Here is a 20,340-nt window from a genome sequence, read left to right as displayed (position 1 = left end):
GGAGTAGTTTCTATTCCTATTGTATGATGAATTTCGTGATTGGTTGTTTGGATAGTAGTTATTTCTTGATTGGGAATTAGATCTAGAAACAAATCGTTGTGTATTTGAATTTGATCTGGAGTAGTTATTTTGACTATTCGGTCTATTGTAGTGATTTTGTGATGAATTATACGTGTTTCTTCGTTCTGGTGATCTTCCTCTATAACTTGAGTTATATGGAGATTGATTTCTTGTATAGCTTGTATTGTTCGGGAGTGGTTTTCCTGAACTGTTGTTGCTGTATACATTTTTGTTTGGTAGATTTTGATCTTTTTTCATGTATTGATAAAATGATTTATTTGGTTCTTTGTATTTTTGAGGTTTATTTTGACTATCTTGCTGTTTTTGTCTACATTCGGAAATACTATGTCCGTATCGTCGGCAATAATTACACCATTTCTTGAAAGATGGTTTGCCTTTAAAGTTCGGGTTCTTTTCGTAAATATTGAGTATTTCAGTGATTTTTTCAACGAGATCTGTTTCTGATTCTTGTATATTATTAATATTAGTGGGAGTCGTTTCAATTTTGTTAACGTATTGTAATTTCAAATTCTCCGTTTCTTCTAGTTTCATCGTGATTTCTGCTTGTTCTAGTTTGTCTACTAGTTTTCTAAAATCTAAATCGGGTTCTCGAATTGAAGAAGGATGGGATGCTCTCTTTTTTATTGCTATTTTCCTTAATTGTGGTGTTAAGGTCATCATTAAGATTTCTGTCATCTTAGTGTTTTTATAGTCGTGTGTATTTAGTGAATATGCTTTTCGAACTAGTGTTTCGATTCTTACTGCTATTTGCTTGATGGTTTCGTTTGGTAATCTGCGAATTTCATTACATAAAACTCTTTGTTGTTGTTTGTTTCTTTCGGAGTCAAACATTTTTGAAAATTCTTGTGTAAATCTTTTCCAGTTTGATTTTATTTCTTGAGGTAGTACTGAAAACCATTTTTGGGCTGCGCCATCTAAGGTTGTTTGTATCAACGCTGTGCGTCGATGTATCCAGTTTTGATGTAGTGGCGTATTAATTGGTTCAGGTCCTATATTTAAAATTAAATTTGCTGTTACTGCGTTTAAATAATCTTCTACAGAGTATTCAGGGTCTGTTCCTGTGAAAACCATTAAAGGTTTATTTGATGTTATTGATGATCCACCCATAAGGTATGGATTCATTGTCATTTGTAATGATTCAGCTGCATTTGGCATTTGAGAAAAATTTGAAAGTTGGTTTCTTGTTATTTCATGTTGTTGAAGATAATACGGGAGTAGTATTTCATTTTGCATTTGTGATGGTTGATACGAGTGTGTAGTCATTGGATTTTGTTGTTGAATTGGTTGAAAAGATTGTGTATTAATTGGATTTTGTTGTTGAATTGGTTGTTGATATTGTGCATCAATTGATTGTGGAGAAAAATTTCTATGATTTGTACGTGTTTTCTGTATTCCTTGTCTACGATATTCTTGAGTATTTGGTGCAAATATATCTGGTTGTAAGAAATCTTCATCTGAGGATAAATAATCCATTTGATAAGATGTTTGTTTTTTATTTTTATTTTGTTGAAAAAATGGGTAATTTCCACTGCGATCCTGTGGAGGATTTGGTTGAAAATTTGTGGAATTATATTGGGCCGTTGGGTTATCCCAGTTTCGAGGTTTTGTATATTGATTAAAATTTCTTTGTGGTTGATAATTTGTTTTTGATGGATGTGTATAATTATAATTATGGTCTGCAAAGTTGTTTCTAGTGAATGTTTTGCGTGTTTTTGATGGTATTGTCATGGGTTTGTATGTTTGGTAATCCATATGTGAATATTTAGGGGCAACCGAAGGTTTAACGGTTGATTGTAAGGTTACCTGTGTTTGTGAAGGATTTGTATTTCTTGGTGTTGTTAAATTTGGGCGTATTGGTGAAATACTTTGTTGTGTAGTTGTTGTGTGTACAATTTCTTCATTTATGAAGTGTGATGGTGTCTGGATATCTTGTTGAGTAAGATTCCTAGTTCCATTGAGGTTTTCATTGTGTATGACTGTAGAGTTTAAACTATTATTTTGTGTATCGGGTAAAAATGTATTATAGTTTAATGGTGTTGCATCAATTGTTAATGGTATTACTCTTACATAATCTCTTATGTAAGATATTGTACCTATTGCTTGACTTGAGATTGATTGTGGAAAGTTTATAAATGCGGAATGAGACCATTCGGGGTCCCAAACATAATCTGATTGTTCTGTGATAGCGGTATCATCGTTCGAATTTTGGGGTCTAAAATTTTTTCTTGCTTGTGCAATTAAATCAATATTGTGTGTAAAATAATCTATTATGAACCATGCTAAAATTTTTTGTAAATCGTGTTTGGTATGTTGTGAAACGTCGTCTTTCGTGAAATTTTCTTTAATGATGTTTAAATAACTAGAGAGTAGTGTGATTTCATGTCGTACTCTTAAATGTTTAGATGTTTCTGTCGGTGAGACATTTGTTAATGGGAGTTCATTTTCTAATATCGAAATATAACTATATATTAGTGCGAAAACTTCATTGGTGAAAATGGAGTTTGCTCTTTGTGAGTTATGGTATTGGATGCTTTTTATATATTCTGAAAAAACTTTTGAAAATTCTAAATCAAGATCGTCTGTTTGAATTGTATATTTTCTATTATTATGGTTTGGTGAGGTGAATTCTATGGAGTAGATTCCATACTGTTGTGTTATGTTGCATATATCTTTTAAGTAGTGGTCTATGATTTGTCTTTTGATTTTTACATCTGGGAACTCTGTTTTACATGGACTGATTCCGGGTTCAAATAAATTTAATAGTAAATTTTTGCAAAATATATGCTGTCCTCTATCAGTGGTTGCATCTACTATAAAAGGAAAGATTTCATCATCATCTGGAGTTTCGTCACCTGGGGTGTGCGTTGAACTCATTTTTTCGTTCGATGACTGTTAATATGTAATTATTAATGTGTCGAATTGGTTGATTCCAATTGTATAGATGTACTGGTTTGTGTTTATACTGCTTTTTTATTCTTCTTTTTCCTCTTTGTGATGAATTTGAAGTTGTTTCTGAGTCAGAAAAATATAATTGATCGTGTTGTGGGCAATTTTTATCTATTGATTCTTTTAGTTTGTAAAGTTCGTCTAAACTGTTGGTTTCTGATTCTGAAAATGCGTTTCGATTTTTTGAAAATCTTTTTCGTGTTATTTGTCTTTGTTTAGTTATTATTTTTCTCTTTAGTGTTTGTCGTTTTGTTCGAATGTATCCAATTGTTTGTGTATGAGGTGTGATTACAAGGTCGTATTTTTTGTTATCTATTTCACAATTGTGTAAAATGATTGTTTGTTTATTTCCTAGGTTTTTAAATGACATAAGGTTTAGAATGACGGATGCAAAAGGTTGTTAAATGATTTCTATTGACTTAAACTGTTAGTTCTTACGATTTTTTGGTTAGCTTAACCTGGGTCTATTTGTTCAGGGTTGGAGAGATAAGTATATCGATTCCGAAGAATGATTTTTTACTTTCTCGTGGCTAGTATAAGTTAAGGTGTTAACTTACTTAATCTTACTTAGGGGTAGTGATTGTGTTCAAGGGTTGGAGAATAGTAAATCGATCCACAAGGTTCAGGTATAATTAGAACGCGAGTAGTTCGTTAGATACTATTTTAAACTTACTAAGTCTAAGATTTATCCTGGGTCTGTTAAGAGGAGGGGTCAAGTGAAGGATGAATAACCGAAGTTCTTCACTGTTTATCCTAATTTGAATGATTAGTTTTGTTTAAAAATTTCTATTAGTCTTGGGTTTTTAGAAAGGGTTGGGTAGTGAATCGACGTTTGAGGTCGTTAGACACTAATTAAGTGGGTGGGGGAGAACAAAGTTGTTCTGTTTGATCCAAGGATAAGCCTTGATGATCAAATTTAAAATTTAATTAAGTAGAAAATGATTTAAGATCCAAGGATAAGCCTTGATGATCTGATTTTAAATTAAGTGACTTTAAATTTTAATAAAGTTTTAAATTTGTGTAAAGGAAAGATTTAGTGTTTTGATGATATTAGTGGGTTTATGATTGCTGTTATGTTTTAGGTGATGAAGCTGGAACAACAGGATGATTTATGATTACTGACCATTTATTGTCATGCTACTAATTTTTATTTTTATTTTCCAATAATTATTCTTCAAACATGTTTTGTATAATACTGCAGAATTTTAGGAAAACGATCTTAGATCTTTTTATCAATCGTTATTGTATAATATTAATTTGTTTAGCGCCTGAAATGATTTTGAAGATTTACTTCAAGGTTTTATGTTTGCAAATGGAAATCTAAATTCATTGCAAGTAGTATTCGAAATATAAAAGTTTGTTCTGGCTTTTGCCGAACTATCATATAACTATACGGCAAGTTTCTACTTTGTCGTATGTCGTCTTTGGTTCGATGTCTTCTTCCAATTCCGGGTAGTTCTATTATGGTTCGGAATATTGGCTCTGATCTATTGAGTCGGAGAGACATTTCAATTAAATTATTGTCGTATAACATTTTGTAAATGTTTTTGTCTAATTTCTAATCTAATTTTGGTTAATTCTAATCTAGTAAGGTCTTGTTCGAGACTTATGGTCGCACCAGATGAGTTATGACTGGGGTGTATAACTCATAGAGTAATTTCGGATAGGGTACACCGTCTGCTCGTCACGCTATCTTATTTTCGGCCGGATAGATTCGTGCAACTTCTTAGTCTAATACCGATCCTAATCTTACTCTTATACTATCTAGTCTCAGGTTGTTTAACTAGTCTCTGCTAGGCTCAATAGATCTAGGGTATACTGGTTTATTGCGGCTGCTGAAGTGCTCGGGAGAGTCCAACTAATTTCTAAGTTAAATTCAAATCTCTCTGGTGCTGAAATTACAAGTAACTTCAGCACTTACAAATAAGTGGGTTGTTAGTTAGATGGATCATGATTGGTTAATATTAAATACTTTACATTGGTAAAACATTTAATTTATCCAATCATAAAATATAGTTTAGATCAGGTTCCAATTGTACCTTTATCAAAATTATAATTAATTATAAGCGCAAAATTTAGATTTTAACCGATTTATAATCCATTATAATGACAACATTTTTCGTGACATTATAATGAGTTATAATCAAATATTAACGCTTGAAGCTGGATGCGGGAAGGTATACAATTTTAAAATTTTGGATGTGGTTTTAGACTTTTTTAGCCTAATTTTCCATTTTCTTAAGTTGGGAGTCCAAAGGTCTAAGGTAGATAATTTGATTATTTTTACTAAACTTTAGCTAGCTTCTAAGAACTCATTTTGAAATTACCGCTCGTAAAATGAGATGGCTGACAAATTTTTTTGAAAACAAGTCTGCAGCGCCTAATTGTTTTATCCAAGGCTTAACTATAATTCTAGGTGAATGAACTGATAGTATTTCAGCGCGCTTAGCATCTGGATCAGCAAACAGCAACTCCAGACCAGTCCCTAGTACTACAAGATACTCACTAGATTTCGTCTTGCCTGGACCTGAAAACTCATTCAAACAACAATGCGCTCGTTTCAGGTAGTTTTTCGATAAAGAGTTGATTCTAAAGGCATAAGGTGGAAAATACGACGAAAAATTTTGTCAACAAGCAGATTATTAAAAGTTGTGAGAAATCCCGATTGCAGTGTTCTATCAGCCCTGTGTGCTCTCAATGTGATCCATTATACTGTTTTAAATGTCATTTATATAGGGCATGATTTTTTTGTTTTTAATTCAGGAAAAAATTGTTGAAGTTTTTCACGCTGAAATTTAATCTTTTGCGGTTTAACTTGTGGATCTGTCAGGGAGTTCTTTTGTTTTCTTGAAAGAATTCAAATCCACTGTCAAAGGAAATAGCAAAAAGGTACGGCCACCAAAAACGTAATCGACTTCTAGTTTCGAAAAGGGCTTTTATATTTTATTATTTATAATTTTGTCAGCGAAATGAAAAGTGCACCCAATAAACCAAAGTTCTCAAGCTCGATTAATTTATCACAAAATTGTTAATAATTGATTGCTCTTGAAACTCGAAAAGTCTTTAGGACCTGATTTGTCTTTGGAAGTTTGAAAGTTGATTTTTTTTTCAAAAAACAAGCCAGTATATTTTTTTTGCTTTCTTGCGTTTATTGGAATTTTACTAGTTGTTGGCTATGTCTTAAAGTAATTTCCAAAAAGTTAGAAAACCCTAAGCCCAATAGTTTCCAAGACTGGCATTTTTGGAAAACCTTTAAAGTTAGGTAATTTTTTGATTAATTTAATGTGTTTTTGCTTAGTCAGAAAACTCCAGTCCGGAGTTTTTTTTAAACCTTTTTGTCAGACTAATGATTTTTTCAGGCATAAAAAAAACTATGATTCGAACCTTATTGACATTCAAAAAATGATAAAATTGAATAGGACTTTGTCATCCCCATTATAAAAAAAACTAACTGGAGAGGTATTTTTTTCTATTTTTGACTATTTTGATTTGCTTGTATTTCTGAGTCGTCAACGGCTTCTATGGTATTTCGGTATGTCCACAAAATCCTCTTTGAAAACCTCTTATCGATGCATGCCCATGTGCCAAAATGCCTTGATATCATTTGTTTTTTTTTTAAAAACTAAGTTCTTTTAGTTATATTTTCCCATTTAATTTTTCCGGCCACTGAAATCTAACTTTTTCAATGCATATCTGCCCCTAAACAGTTTTTGAAGACAAGCCCGTGCGAATAATCGAAGGTGAGTTGGTAGGTGAGCCGGCAGACCATGTATTAGTTTGAGCATCAATTTTTGGTCAACCAGGCTAATTAATAAAACAGGGCAAGAATTTTGTAAATTATTAGAATATAGAAAATGATTGGCAAGATTTTAATTTAGGAAACAACTAGTAGAGAAAAATAGTAGCGTTTATATCATTCTAGTTTGTAGCAATGTCTGGATTTTCTCATTATCCATACCTCTAAATCTAGCAGAAAATATCCATATTTAATCGGTATCCCTACGAAGAGTTGCCCAAGTTTTTTTTTACTCCTGACCAGGTACTTTCATCGATTTTCGTTCAAATTTGAACGACCAACTAAACTACATAGTCGTAGCTTTCTCAATTTTGTAAGTTTGTGTGCACACTGCAAGCCAAGTTGCGTACAAACTGGAAGAGAGATTTTATAATTGATTGAAATGCAGATTGGAGCCAGATGTCAACTTTTTCTGTAGATGCTCTAGGAACTATTTTTTGGTCTTTTTTATCATTCAGCTTTTACTGTCCTTGCTCCCGAGCCTTAAGGCCTGATATTTGTTTTGTAAAGTTTGCAATTTGATATTTTTTTTTCAAAGTACAAGTCAGCATTAATTGTTTTCTTCCTTGCTTTCATTGACACTTTTCGAACTAATTTTTGACTTTATTTATCCTGAAAACTCCCATTTTAGAGAGCTTTGACAACAATAGTTTTCCTCAAATTGACGCTTGAAAACAACTGGTAGATCCAAAAGTAATATGAAAACTCCAATTCAAATGAAAACAAGACTGCTCGCATCAGGGCGAAGCCCTGAATGTTCGACTGCCTTTTGAGGTTTATTGAGCAGCAGTAATACATAAAAAAATGAAATGAAATAAAATAAAATGAATTTTTTTTTCTATAATTTGAAATTTTTTTTGAAAATCATCCCCCCACACGCCAAATAAAGTACAAAAAGATAGATTTCATTCCTTGTAACAAATCAATTATGGCAAATAAGCTTCGTTCAACCAATTCAGAACGATTTATAAGACGGATTAAATCTCGCTTACGCGTTAATAGCGCGAATTATATTGCGCGTTAATTGCCCCAAATTGGTCAAAATGGCAATCTTTAAACCCTCATAACTTTACGAAAAATAATCACAGGTGAAATATCTTTTCAAATTCAAGCTCAGGACAACAATACCTTTTGAATTTTTGATTGATACGGGTAGTTTAAAAGTCGAAATTTGTCTGAAGAAAAAAAACCCACCCCGAGCACAAATATTCCGTTACTTTCGTATCGAGGGCGGAATCATAAAAAAAAATTATTAGTGGCTTCAAACCTAACAAAATTAATTGGTTTTTAGAAAAACAAATAAAACAGAGTAGGAATCAGACATGCCAACTACAAAAAAGAAGAAAAAATATATTTGGCTATTCTTACTTGAATGTTTTTCTGAGTCGCCAATTACTTTTCTAAGATTCCTGAATAACTAAAAAAACAGTTCCTGAAGTTCCTTTAGCCAAAACCAATTTTGTGTCAATACTTTAGACTGAGCGCTTTAGCCGAAAACAAATTTGTTTCAATAATTTAGACTGAATGATTTTGGTTCAATTAAACCATTTGCGTTTCTGGTTTTTCGAGCCTAGAACAAGATAAGACTGCTCGTATATCAGCTCAAAGCCCTGAATGTTCCAACTGTCCCATAATTCATATAGAATAGTTTTTGAGAAAAAAAATATTGAAAACATGCACATTTTGGACAATATCAAAGTGTAAAATTTTGAGTCGTAAGAAATTAATACAACCAATAAGCCTCAATTCAAATTGTAAAGATTTCGTTGTGCGGGATGATTTACCACGCATGAATAATTCGCGTTACGTTCTCAGCATTACGAACAAACACTTCAAAGTGCGCATAATTTAGTCCAGAACATGGAAAATTTGGCAATTTTCAAACCCCCAAAACTTTACAAAACATAATCGGAAGTGAAATATTTTTTAATGTTTGAACTCAGGAAGTCGTTATCTTCAATAGGGTGTAAAGAATATTTGTTGAAAAGTATTTTTTCGATCAGTGAAAATTGACTGAATAAAAAACCACACCGAGCATAATTATTCCGTATCATCCGAAAATCGGAACAATTATTATGCGTCTCTGTCCATAAAGACAACTTTGTTCCAATACAACACTTTTTGGCCATTGGTATCCTTAACTGCTTCTACTGTTATCTGAATGCGATCTAGTAGGGGAGGTTCACCTGCGCTTATAAGGAAAGACTATATCCGGTTAGCCATGCTAACTAGTAACATATTTTAAAAAATTGTTAAAATGATAAAAAGACGGAAAAGCATCAGTGACATATTTTTTGTGAACCAGTAAAAAAACAAAAGCGTAAAAAATGGATAATTAAAATTTTCAAAGTGTAAAACTTTTGAAGCTCATCTAATGCTTCTTATCTAATGCAAGAGCTAGATATCTTGGGTATCTATCCATATCTTACGTTTAAAAATTTTTACGTCAGATAAATATATCAAAAAATGTGTAGTTAATCTTCAATGCTTTATGTCTCCAAACAGCAGTTTGAAGAATCTGACAGGTATCTTATCCCTATCGACAGCTAAGTAAGGTCTTTCTGAACAATAATCAGAGATTGGACGAAAATCTTTTTCCATTACGAGGCCGAACTGTGCATTCTGTGCATTGTAAGTGGAATCCGCAACAGGCCAAAGTCAGATTTGTCGCGGAATACACAACATTGCTACTTTTCTTTGATTTTCTCTGCTGTTTTGGATTCCATTGTACCGCTAAAAATTGTTCCAAAAATAAGCGAATCCAGAACAATTTGTGCAATCCACAAACAAATGATAAGATATTGTATCGTTAAATATAAATTCCACCACTGGCTTTTAATTTTTCATATGCAAGTTCAGTAACAAACAAAAAATGCGGAATCCACTCAGAATCGCGGAATACGGTTACATTTGCGGATTCCGCTTGAAATTTTTGCGGATTCCACTTACATTTGCAGATTTCACTTACATTTTGCGTAATCCACTGACAGTTGAGGAACCCAGAACGACTAGCTATATTTGTTTGTTGCAAAATCCGCAACAAAACGAATGTGCCGACAAAATTTACGTTACAGGTATTTGTACGCGGAATCCACTGAAATTTGGTCAGAGGAATCAACTTACAATTTTATATCATATTTAAAGACTTGTCTCAGGAATCTAGGACCATACAGACACAAAATTGTTCGCCTATCCAGTGCACAGTTTGGCCTCGTAATGTTTCTTTTTGCATGCATTGACCATCGTACAAATAATTGGTCCTTGTGTGACTGGATCTATTCGTTGTCCAAATCTACTGGGTATCAGGACGAGAAAGTGCCTCAAATTTTTGTCGTAAATTCTAATTCTGATAAAGGATTGTTTTCTCTTTTTTTTCGAGCATCAACGATTGACTGAACTGTATTGTTGAAGTAATTTCAGAAAAAAATTGAAGCAACTGGTAAATTTATGTACACTGCGAACCATGTTGCATGATTTTTTACAATGGCCAAAGGAAGTGTCTTGTAGTTGCAAATAATTTTTTCCCTGTAAACGTTTTTTAACCGCAGTCGGAAAACAACTTTTTTACCCATAAACAGTTTTTCATACAAATTTTCAACTAGTTTAATATTAATAACTCTTAACAATTGCCAGGTTCCTTTGCACTTGGCCTAGAGGTAACACCGTTGCCTGTGCATCCATAGGTCAGCGGTTCGAATGCCGCCGGAATTTTTCCCTGTATATTGGCAATTGAAAAAAATCTTCTGGTGAAAACGGGTTTGTCGGCTTAAACACAGTTTTTTTTGAGCTGTACGCAAGTATCATGGTTGTTGCAAACGTTATTCATTGTAGTTTTTGGGGACTTTTTTTAAAGTTTTTTTCTTAAAATAGTTTTTTTTCCGGTTCAACCTTTGTCTCCTCAAGGATTGTCGGCTTCGTTTCTGCTGACTTAGTTTCGTATTTTCGTCAATGTAAAATTCAAAGGTTTGGCTTAGCAGGTTTGCCTAGATTTCCTGTTTAATAACATCAGGTAAAAGGAAAATGAATGAGATTGGGTTTCACATAATAATTTGAGAAATTTTGAGAATATTTCATTTAACATTTAGCAAAAATTTTTCACTTTTTGCAAAAAAAAACTGGTTTTTCTTATAAATTGCTTAAACCATTTTCAACAAAGGGGAACCAAAGAAAATGTGGGGAATACCTTGTGTGCCTGCATATTGCCATAGTCTCTTTCTACTTTACCCTCTGTCTAAGCCTTCAAAAACTCTCTGAGGGGAATATTTAACCCAGTTTTGAGTTTTTGTTTTCTCGAAAACTACCTTCACAAACCTGAAACTTTGGTTTCAATAATTAAAACAAATCTAAAAACTTCCCGTGCAGGCGGGGCTATGCCTATTTATTACACAAAATAATGGCGGCCATCGAAATAGTCAAGATTTTGATTTTGACCGTTTTTTCTCAAAAACTTACCTCCCAAAACTGAGATTGTAGCTTCAATGGAGATAATGGGTTGCGGGAAGCTACCCTGTATAAGCGGCCACTCATATTTTTTACACAAAAAGTTATTGCTCTGTGAAAAGTCTATGAAACTTTTGCTTTTTAGACCATTTTTTATCAATTTTTTTGAAGTTTAACCTCTCGTATTTGAGATTTTGGGTTCAATCCGAAGAACGGGCTAGGGAAACTTCCTTTGCACACGCTACTTTGCCTAATTTTTGACACAAAAGTTAGGATCTCGGCAACGTTAAATTTTTTGATATTTTCCGAGAGCCAATGCCATTCCCGAGAACCAAAGCTATTATCGAAAACAAAGCAAAAAATTTCAGAAACCAAAATGAAAAAAGTTTACAGTGTAATTCGTAAAAAAAGCAACTGCGTTTTTTTTTATTTGGTTTTTGAAATTGTTTTTTGTTCAATTTTGATCGTGCATGGTCTTTGTTTTGCAACAAACGAGTCAAACATGCTACTTTACTTTTGTAAAAGCTATTTTGTTTTCAGTGGGCGGCTTTTCTTTTTTGCGGCACCAAATGTTTTCTTTTGTTACAACCCTTTTTTTACTAGGTTTGTGATTCAGAGTTTTTGAATGAAAAATTTTGTTGCAATTTCTGCAAAGTATTTCCGGAAAATTCTGCTATGCTTTCAATCAAGAGACTCCATTTTTCTTTTATGTTCAAATGATCAGGTAAATTAGCTTACTTCTTTTTGCATATTTGTTCCAGAACCACTTATTTGCTTCCGAGGTCAAAATTTTAGTAAACAATCGAGGACAAAATTTCGATTGTCAAAATTTCGAGGTCAAACTCCGAGGTCAAAACTTCTGTTAACAATTTAATGAATAATATTGATTATAATTCAAAATTAGATGTTCTAACACTCCTCGGCCTAGTTCTTTTTTCAATCCAACTCAAAAACATCTTTCAATCTCAAGTTTTTTCTCATTTTTCATGTAGTTCCTAGTATGTGGATCAAAAAACTATCGTTTTTGAGCTCTTTTGACCATCATATATTTTTTGCAATTTGGCTTCGAAAACATTTCTACATAATTAGAGATAATCTACATTTTCTTGAAAAATAAATTTTAACATACAACACAGTTAAAAAAATGGAAATAATAAAACTCTCGTACCGGTGGAAATTTTTTTCTATTTGGTAGAAATGAAATGAGTTACTTCATTGAGAGGAATGATTTTTGTTGTATACGAGTTTGATTGAGTGTGGTCCATAAAAGAAAAAAGTTATTTGACCGAGCACTTAACTTTCACATTGCATTACATGAACCTTTTACAGCGCTCACTTGAATCAAAATTTCTTTATTTTATAAAAAAATAACTTGCATGTACAAAATAAGAAAAAATGCATTCTCCTGAATATGCAAACTTACTGTGATATTAAACCTTTAAAATCATAAGTGACTAAGAAAACACAATACCATCTAATTTTCTAGAACTACTGTTGCGTTGAATTGCTGATACATCTAAAATGAAAATTAGGGAAATTATATTAGCGGAGATGTTTAAAAATCAACAAAAATCACGTTTTTTTGAAAAATTTAGATTATAGCAGTTGCCAGATAGTATTGTTGATTTTTAAAAAAATTATGGAAAGTTCATCAGTTGTTTTAGGATGAAATTGTTTGACCATAAAGGTATTTGTTTGGAATTCAAAGATTTTTTTGTGGACTTGCACATGAAAAAGGAAGAAAGTTGGGTGCTGCATAATTGAAAATACTGCAAGCCTACTAAAAAGTTAGAACTTGGCTCCGCAGAAAAAGAGATCAGATTTAATTGAAAAAAAATAAAGGCAAAAAAAACTAAACATAGTATCAGAAGACGCAAAAAACTCCAAAAAAATGCCAAAAACGTTAATTGTCAAAACATTTCGGAGCAATTGGAAGGTAAAGAAGAAAAATAGGAAAATAATTTGAAGTTAAAAACGCAAAAAGGGGTCAATAATTTAGAAGAACTATAATCCATTTTAGTCGATAAGTTTTGCAATTTATTCGTTCACGCATGATTTTCCGCACCAGTAGAAAACAAGCACATTGCTAAGGGAATTGAACAAAACTCAAAACAATTCCCTAACATTTTAATTGCAAAAGACTTTGAACGCAATTGGAAGACTAGAAAAAAAATAGTAAGATGAACGGATGATTAAGAAAAAGCTTTCAATGTAGACGAATAACAATACTTTTTGTGGAACGTTCTCGGAATTCGTTCGTTCACGCATAAATTTTCCGTACAAAATAGCTCAGGCAGAGGCATCTCGAACATCGTATATTACGTTGAAACCAACGGTACTGATTTTTTGGTACTGATTGTTCCGACTTTCGAAGAAAGTGCGGAATATCTATGCTTGGTGTATCTATGCTTTCATAGTTCCGTCAATTTTCGAAATAATTCAGACGAAGTTTTTTTAAAACCGTCAAAGAGATATTGTTATTTTGAGCGCTATATTAAAGAGATATTTCACCTGTGATCTTTTTTGTAAGATAACGGGCGTTTGAAAATTGCTAATTTGGCCAGTTTGGGATAATTAAAGCGCAATATATTGCCTACGTATAACATGCGCAGGAAGCGAATTTTGGGAGTTGGAAATTGAATTAAGGCCAACAATTTAATCTTATAATCAGAATACGAGACTCTTAACTTTCTCCTATTATTTTACAATGGGTGTAGGGCGATAAATTGAAGAAAAAATGAAAAAAAAAATTTCTCAATTATTTTGTCAATTATTCAACCAAAATTTTTTTTCAGTTGGCCTTAATTGCAGTCGGAGCATTCTTGCTTTGCACTGATACAAGAGCAGTCTTGTTCTTCTCTAAAAAACACTGAATAATTTATATCTTTAATTAGTTTTCAGTGCTGTTAGATAAAAGCATTAACAAGTTAGAAGTTGATATTTGTGAGAATCGCATTCTGTGCTTGGCTATGCGTATTACTGACCATGCCTATGATTTTTCATCTTTTTTTATTCGAGGCAAAATTATTTAAGGCAGAACCAACAAAAAAGCGCAAAATTGGAGGATGTTTTACAAATTAAAAAAACTTCTTACACTCGAAAAAAGCAAAAAAAAAATTGAAAAATTTCAGTTTTTTTAGCTCTGCTAAGCAATAAAAAAAATCGAGGTCACCGCGATGACAGTTTTGAATAGGTACTAGAATATTTCACTTCAGGAACTTTTTATTGACAGATGGCAAAAACTAGGGCTTGGAACAAAACTTGCACTCTATGATAAAGTTGCTATCGGTTGTTTTTGTTGCTAAAAGTGTTTGCTTCCAATTACGGGTTGTTCTGATATGATTCTATCGAACCAGACTTAGCTTTACAATTTATCGTCAAAAGTTATAAGTTCCCTTAAAATTACCCTTAACAATTTGACTCCATCATGTCTACAAGAGATTTTAAGAGCTAAGGAGCTTCAAAAATGAACCAGAACTGTAAAAATACGTAATCACATTTGTGAAAACTTTGATGTCTACTTTAAGTGACTATCATGAAAGCTATGCAAGTCATGGATCGTTTTCCAAAAAAAATGATTAAGCAACAGACGCGATAGAATTTCTTTGAGAGTCGGGATTCTTTTTTGATTTGAGTAACTTGCTGCTAGTCGCTAATTTTGATGTTTTGTTCAAAATACTTCTGAAAACTGTCCTGCAGAAGCCTAATATTACCCCTGTTTTAAGCGCAGTGGCGGCGTCAAACGAACAGACTAAATCTAAATCTACTTGGTATTAAAACTCAAAGCAGAAAGTGTTGGTGAATGGTTGCTAAAGAAGCTCCATCGCAGTTTTTATTCGCTTTGTCTTTTTGTAATTCATGGTTTTTTGGTACTTAAAACGTCTTTGGCCAGAATGTTTAATCCATCGCTGTAGCTTTTGAGACTTAGAGGTTACAAAAAAATCAGTAGCAATTTTAAAAGGGACAGAAAAAACTCATTGAAACACCAGGATTTTTCTTAGAAAACCAGTTTACCAACTTGATTACCATTGAAATATCTTGTACTTATCAGTCAGCTCATAGTCAGCTTATCAGTTGGGTAAGCTCTAGTTGTTTCTCCATACAAGTTCAACGTAACTCGCCATACAGCTTTTTTAAGACAGACCCTAACTGACCAAAATGGTTTCGGATCGGTTAAATTGATTTTAAATCGGTTTTAAATCAATCCAAAACAATTAGCAATGTACATTTTAGCAGTTTAAATGGATTTTCAACCGATTTGAATGGATATTTATTAAAGTTTTTAGATCAATTTAAGAGTCCATAAGTTGAAGTAAATCAATTTAAATGTTATTTCCGCTTCACTGAGAACCATCCAAATCTTGCGGAAGTCCATTTTAATCCATTTTTAAGGATCCCTGAGCAGATCGAGTTTAATGCCTAAAAAATCTATTTCAGTTCAATTTAAGCAGAAATGAGTCCCTATTAATCAGATTTTGTGCTCAAAACAAGCAAATAAACTATACAAAAGTTTCAAAAAAATGAATTTTTGAGGAAACAAACTTAATAACGAATCAACAAAATGGTCGATCAAAATCAGTTTTTGAGCTTAAAAATATTCTATAAAATCAAAAAAACATTGAAAATAGTCAGGTTTTGATTAAAATTATATACTAAATCAAGAAACTGTTCGATATAAGTCAGATGGCTACTTGAATCATTACAAACTGGTAAGAACTTTGAAATTTAAAAAATTATTTGGTCTTTTCGTTATGCTATTAGACGTTGTGGATGAAAAGATAGAAATGATTGGCAGTAAGTAAAAGCAAATTGAATTGAAATTTCAAGAAAAGAAAATGGAGTATTAAAAATGAAATGAGGAAATATACATTTATTGGTCCGACTTTCGTAACGAAACGAGCGGAATATTTGTGCTTGAGGTGGATTTTTTTCTTCAAACAAAATTTGACTACTAAATCAGCCAATTTTTACAAATCTTTTTATGTCATTCAAAAAGTATTGTTGTCCTGAGTTTAAACCTGAAAAGATATTTCACCTGTAATCATTTTCGTAAAGTTATGTGGGTTTAAAGGTAGCCAGTTTGGCCGATTTGGGACAATTAACGCGCGACATATTGCGCGCTTTTAACGCGTAAGCGGACACTTAATCCGTCTCAGAAATCGTTCCAAATTGGCTGAATTTAGCCTACATACCATTTGTTATTAGGAGGAAAACCTATCACTTTGTCTTTATATGGCGTGTGGAGGGATGATTTTCACAAAAAAAAACTCAAAATGAAAAAAATCGCTTTTCTTAATTACATATTTCTTCATGATATTACTGCTCCATAGACCTTAAAAGGCAGTCGGAAAATTCAGGGCCTCCCATCCTGATACGAGCAGTAAAACTGATCTCACTTTAATCTGCATACGTTTTTCAGGTTAAAACCGATTTTAATACATGTTTGTTAGTGCAGGAATGCAATTTTTTTTCGTGAACGAATTAGTTTAAAAAAAAGCAAAAACTAGACTTGTAAATAGCTAAATTATGAATTTCAAAATTAACAGAATCATATTTGAAAAATAAGTAAACCCGTATTCTGCATAACATTTCTCTCTCTTTTTTCAGTGGAAAACAAAAATAGGATATCTGCTTTGGTTTTTGATTAAGTTATGATGAAAATCTTGAACTTGGTCCTTTGGCAACAGATAGTGAGCGCTTTAAATTTTCAACGCGTGAGTTAATTTATCTCAAAAATTTTTGCAATTCCATTCGAGAAATCAAATTGTTCGGATGTTCGGAAAAAGTGCCAATTAGTTAATCTCAGAGTGATGTTATTTCATAATTTTTTGCTATTATGATTTTTTTTTCGCAGTGGTGACTTTGATGATCAACCCCAGTGGATTGATTAAAACAGTCAAAGTTTGATTGCAGTTGTTATGATACTTTTGATAGAATTTGGATGATGTGCTTGACAGAACAAAATACAAAAAATGACAAAAACCACCCGAATTTTGATTTTGAGTAAGCGCTTATTTTTCATGCTAGCAGCGATGAATTTTTTTAGAAAAACTAAGGGATTTAAAGGATGATTTTTCCAAGATTAAGGAACTGTGGAGATAATTGACCTAAATCTTGCACCACCACCTTTAGTCTCTAAAGATGTTTACTTTGGTGCCAACGCGCCTTCAGCGAAAACCTCAATCCCGTGACCTTCTCTGTAATCGGATGAATACGTCTCCTATTTTGAACAGGTGACATCAGTAACCAGGTCATAGAACCATTTCTGGGTCAGTCTTAACAATTTGCAAAACAAAAAAAATTGCGCAATTTTTTCTGTGCAAAAGAACTTTTTGCAAACTTGAGACAAACGTTTTGAAGAGATTTTTTTCTCTGAGAAATTAGGAGGAAACCAGAAAAAAAAATGGTTGGGAAAGATCTGTACTTGCTCAGAATTAAAACTCAGCTAAAATATAGGTTGAGCTTATTCGGAACAGAAGTTGATTGAACTTCCTGGTTTATTGAAAAAATTCGGAACAGAAGTTGATTGAACTTCCTGTTTTATTGAAAAGATCGAGCAAAATATGTTTTCTCCAAAAATTATCTTTATCAGACTGCTGTATCTAGCAACAATAGCTTTAGGAGTCATTGTTTAATAGCGAAAACAGAGTTTGCGGGGAAAACCTTTCGAATGCTAGTGGTGAAAATAAATAACAAAATTTATCAAAATGGCAATGGTTTTGAGAAAAAAACCAAACCGAACTGAAAAAACGAACCCTGACATCAAAAAGCAGACACTTCACAAGAACTGGAAAAATTATTGAGCACTTTTCTGACTGATTTGAATAAAAGCATCACTGAATTTTGTTTCAGCTCGTACTTCTGCTTGATCAAGTTTTGGTTGTCCCAAAGTATCGCCGAACAAAAGAACATATCATTGGAGGAAGAAAAAAAGTTTTATAATCTGGCTGGGAAAAACTTCAGAAAACTGAACTGGTTTTCTTTCTACCGAAAAGACGAACGTCGTGGTAAGTGTCATTATATATATTGATATTTTGTTATACATTGTTATATATTATTTTGACTTTCACACTCGTCAGCTATTAGACAAATACTATGAAAACCAATCAGAATTCCCGCACTCATAAAAAGAGCAAATAATCGATTATATTATGATTATAATCAACCTTTAAGGAAAATTTTAAATAAAATATAAACGCCAATTGTAGATGTTTTAACGATTTATCGACCATTATAATGTTAACATTTTTGGTGACATTTTAATAAATCATAATCAGTTATAATTGAGTTTAATTTTTCAGAAAATCTCAATTTTTCTTAGATTATAGTACCTTTTTCGAATCGACCAAACTGATTTTTCCGAGCTCTCTCAAAGCAGTAAAAAGACTCTGTTTTCGTCACATTTTCTGCGCCGCAGGCAAATTTTGAAAAACAGGCTACAAAGGCATTTTAAGCAGTTTTTGGAAAACAGTGATCAAAAAGTATTATTTCAAAAAAAAATTTAACAACTAAAATTATGGCAAAGAATGAAAACTAGCTATGAAAACTGTTAAAACAAACGCATTTAAATAGAAGGTCCACAAAAGATACTTTTGATAACCATGTTCAGTACATTAAAATTGTTAAGGATTTACATTCAGCTAAACCAAAACATTTAGCATTGTTTTCTGCTTTATTATTTTGTACTTGTCTTCGAACACCGCCAAAAACAAGGTACATAAGGGGTCTTTTGTCTTTTTTGGAAGAGCCCGGAAAAATCAATTAAATTACAAAAACGGTTAAAAAGTTTTCAATTTTATAAATCCGGATTCCCCGCTTTAAATAAAAATCCTAGATTGGTCCTTGCCATTCTAAATTTTTTCACTTATTGCCGCCTCTCCCACACCTGCCCCCCCCCCCCTGTAAACACACTCACCATCCACCCCCAATACTTATTTAGAACCGCCCTCGAAAAAATGAGAAAGGAAGTAAGTTAATCATCAGGTTTTTAAATTGATAGGAAAAAAAGAAAGAAAAATTAGTCGCAAAGGGAAAAAATCAATTGTTTCCAATCATTATGAATTTTGCGAAAAGACTCATAAAAAACTGAAAAAATGGGGCCTTCCTGAAAATCGTCAGCCCAAACGCAAACGCCATGTACAATATACAGTAATGTATTCAGCATACATCAGTTTTCTGAATATATCGAAAAAGCATGCCTGAAATCAATTCGGGTCAATGTTTAACACAGATTCATCTCCGCTAAATCTCACAACAATTGTCCTTATTTGGTCAAACTGGCAAATTTTAAACCGCCTTAATTTTTTGAAACATAAGCACAGGTAAATTGTATTTTGTCACTTCATTCAAAAATTGCAACAATAAACAACATTTGAAATTGGATGTTGCCATTGAAATATCTCGCTCAGGTGTAATTTTAAAGGAAATAAACAAACTGTCTTGTAAAATGAATTAACTAACATATGGGACCTAATTGAAAAAATTGACAAGAGAGCGGATGGTGCGGCGTACCAGACTAAAAAATTAGAGTACCAGTTAAATTATGCCGTTCTTATAGAAACAGCAGACTCTAGCTTCTGGTGTGTAAAGCCATAAAAATTCCTCAATCGTGCGTGAGGGTATGTTTCCATGACATCCGTTCATGAGAAAAAGCAGCACGTTTCATCAGTGCTGGATGAATGAGGGCGACCAATTTTGATTGAACTTTGAACTTGTGGTAGACATCAATACTCAGCAATCATTTAGATAATATTCAGACTTTTATTTTTTTCTTCCGACCAAAAGGAAGCCAGCTGATCAACACGAATCTCTTGATCAGCAGCAATAAAAATGGCGGAGAATTTTGAGAAATGGAAACGCTCATAGGTTTTGATTTTTTCCAAGCACTGTGTTTTCTTCACGTTTCTTGAAAGTCCTAAAAATTCAAAACTTGCTTTCAAAACTGTTAAAAAAAAGGCATTTAAATAGAAGACCCACAATAGATATTTTTGATAACCTTGTTCAGTACGTTAAAATTGTTAAGGATTTATATTCAGCTAAACCAAAACATTTAGCATTGTTTTCTGCTATATTATTTT

This window comes from Symsagittifera roscoffensis, chromosome 1 (assembly GCF_963678635.1).
Source record: "Symsagittifera roscoffensis chromosome 1, txSymRosc1.1, whole genome shotgun sequence".
Taxonomy (NCBI): domain Eukaryota; kingdom Metazoa; phylum Xenacoelomorpha; order Acoela; family Convolutidae; genus Symsagittifera; species Symsagittifera roscoffensis.
Note: the sequence above shows the minus strand (reverse complement) of the source record.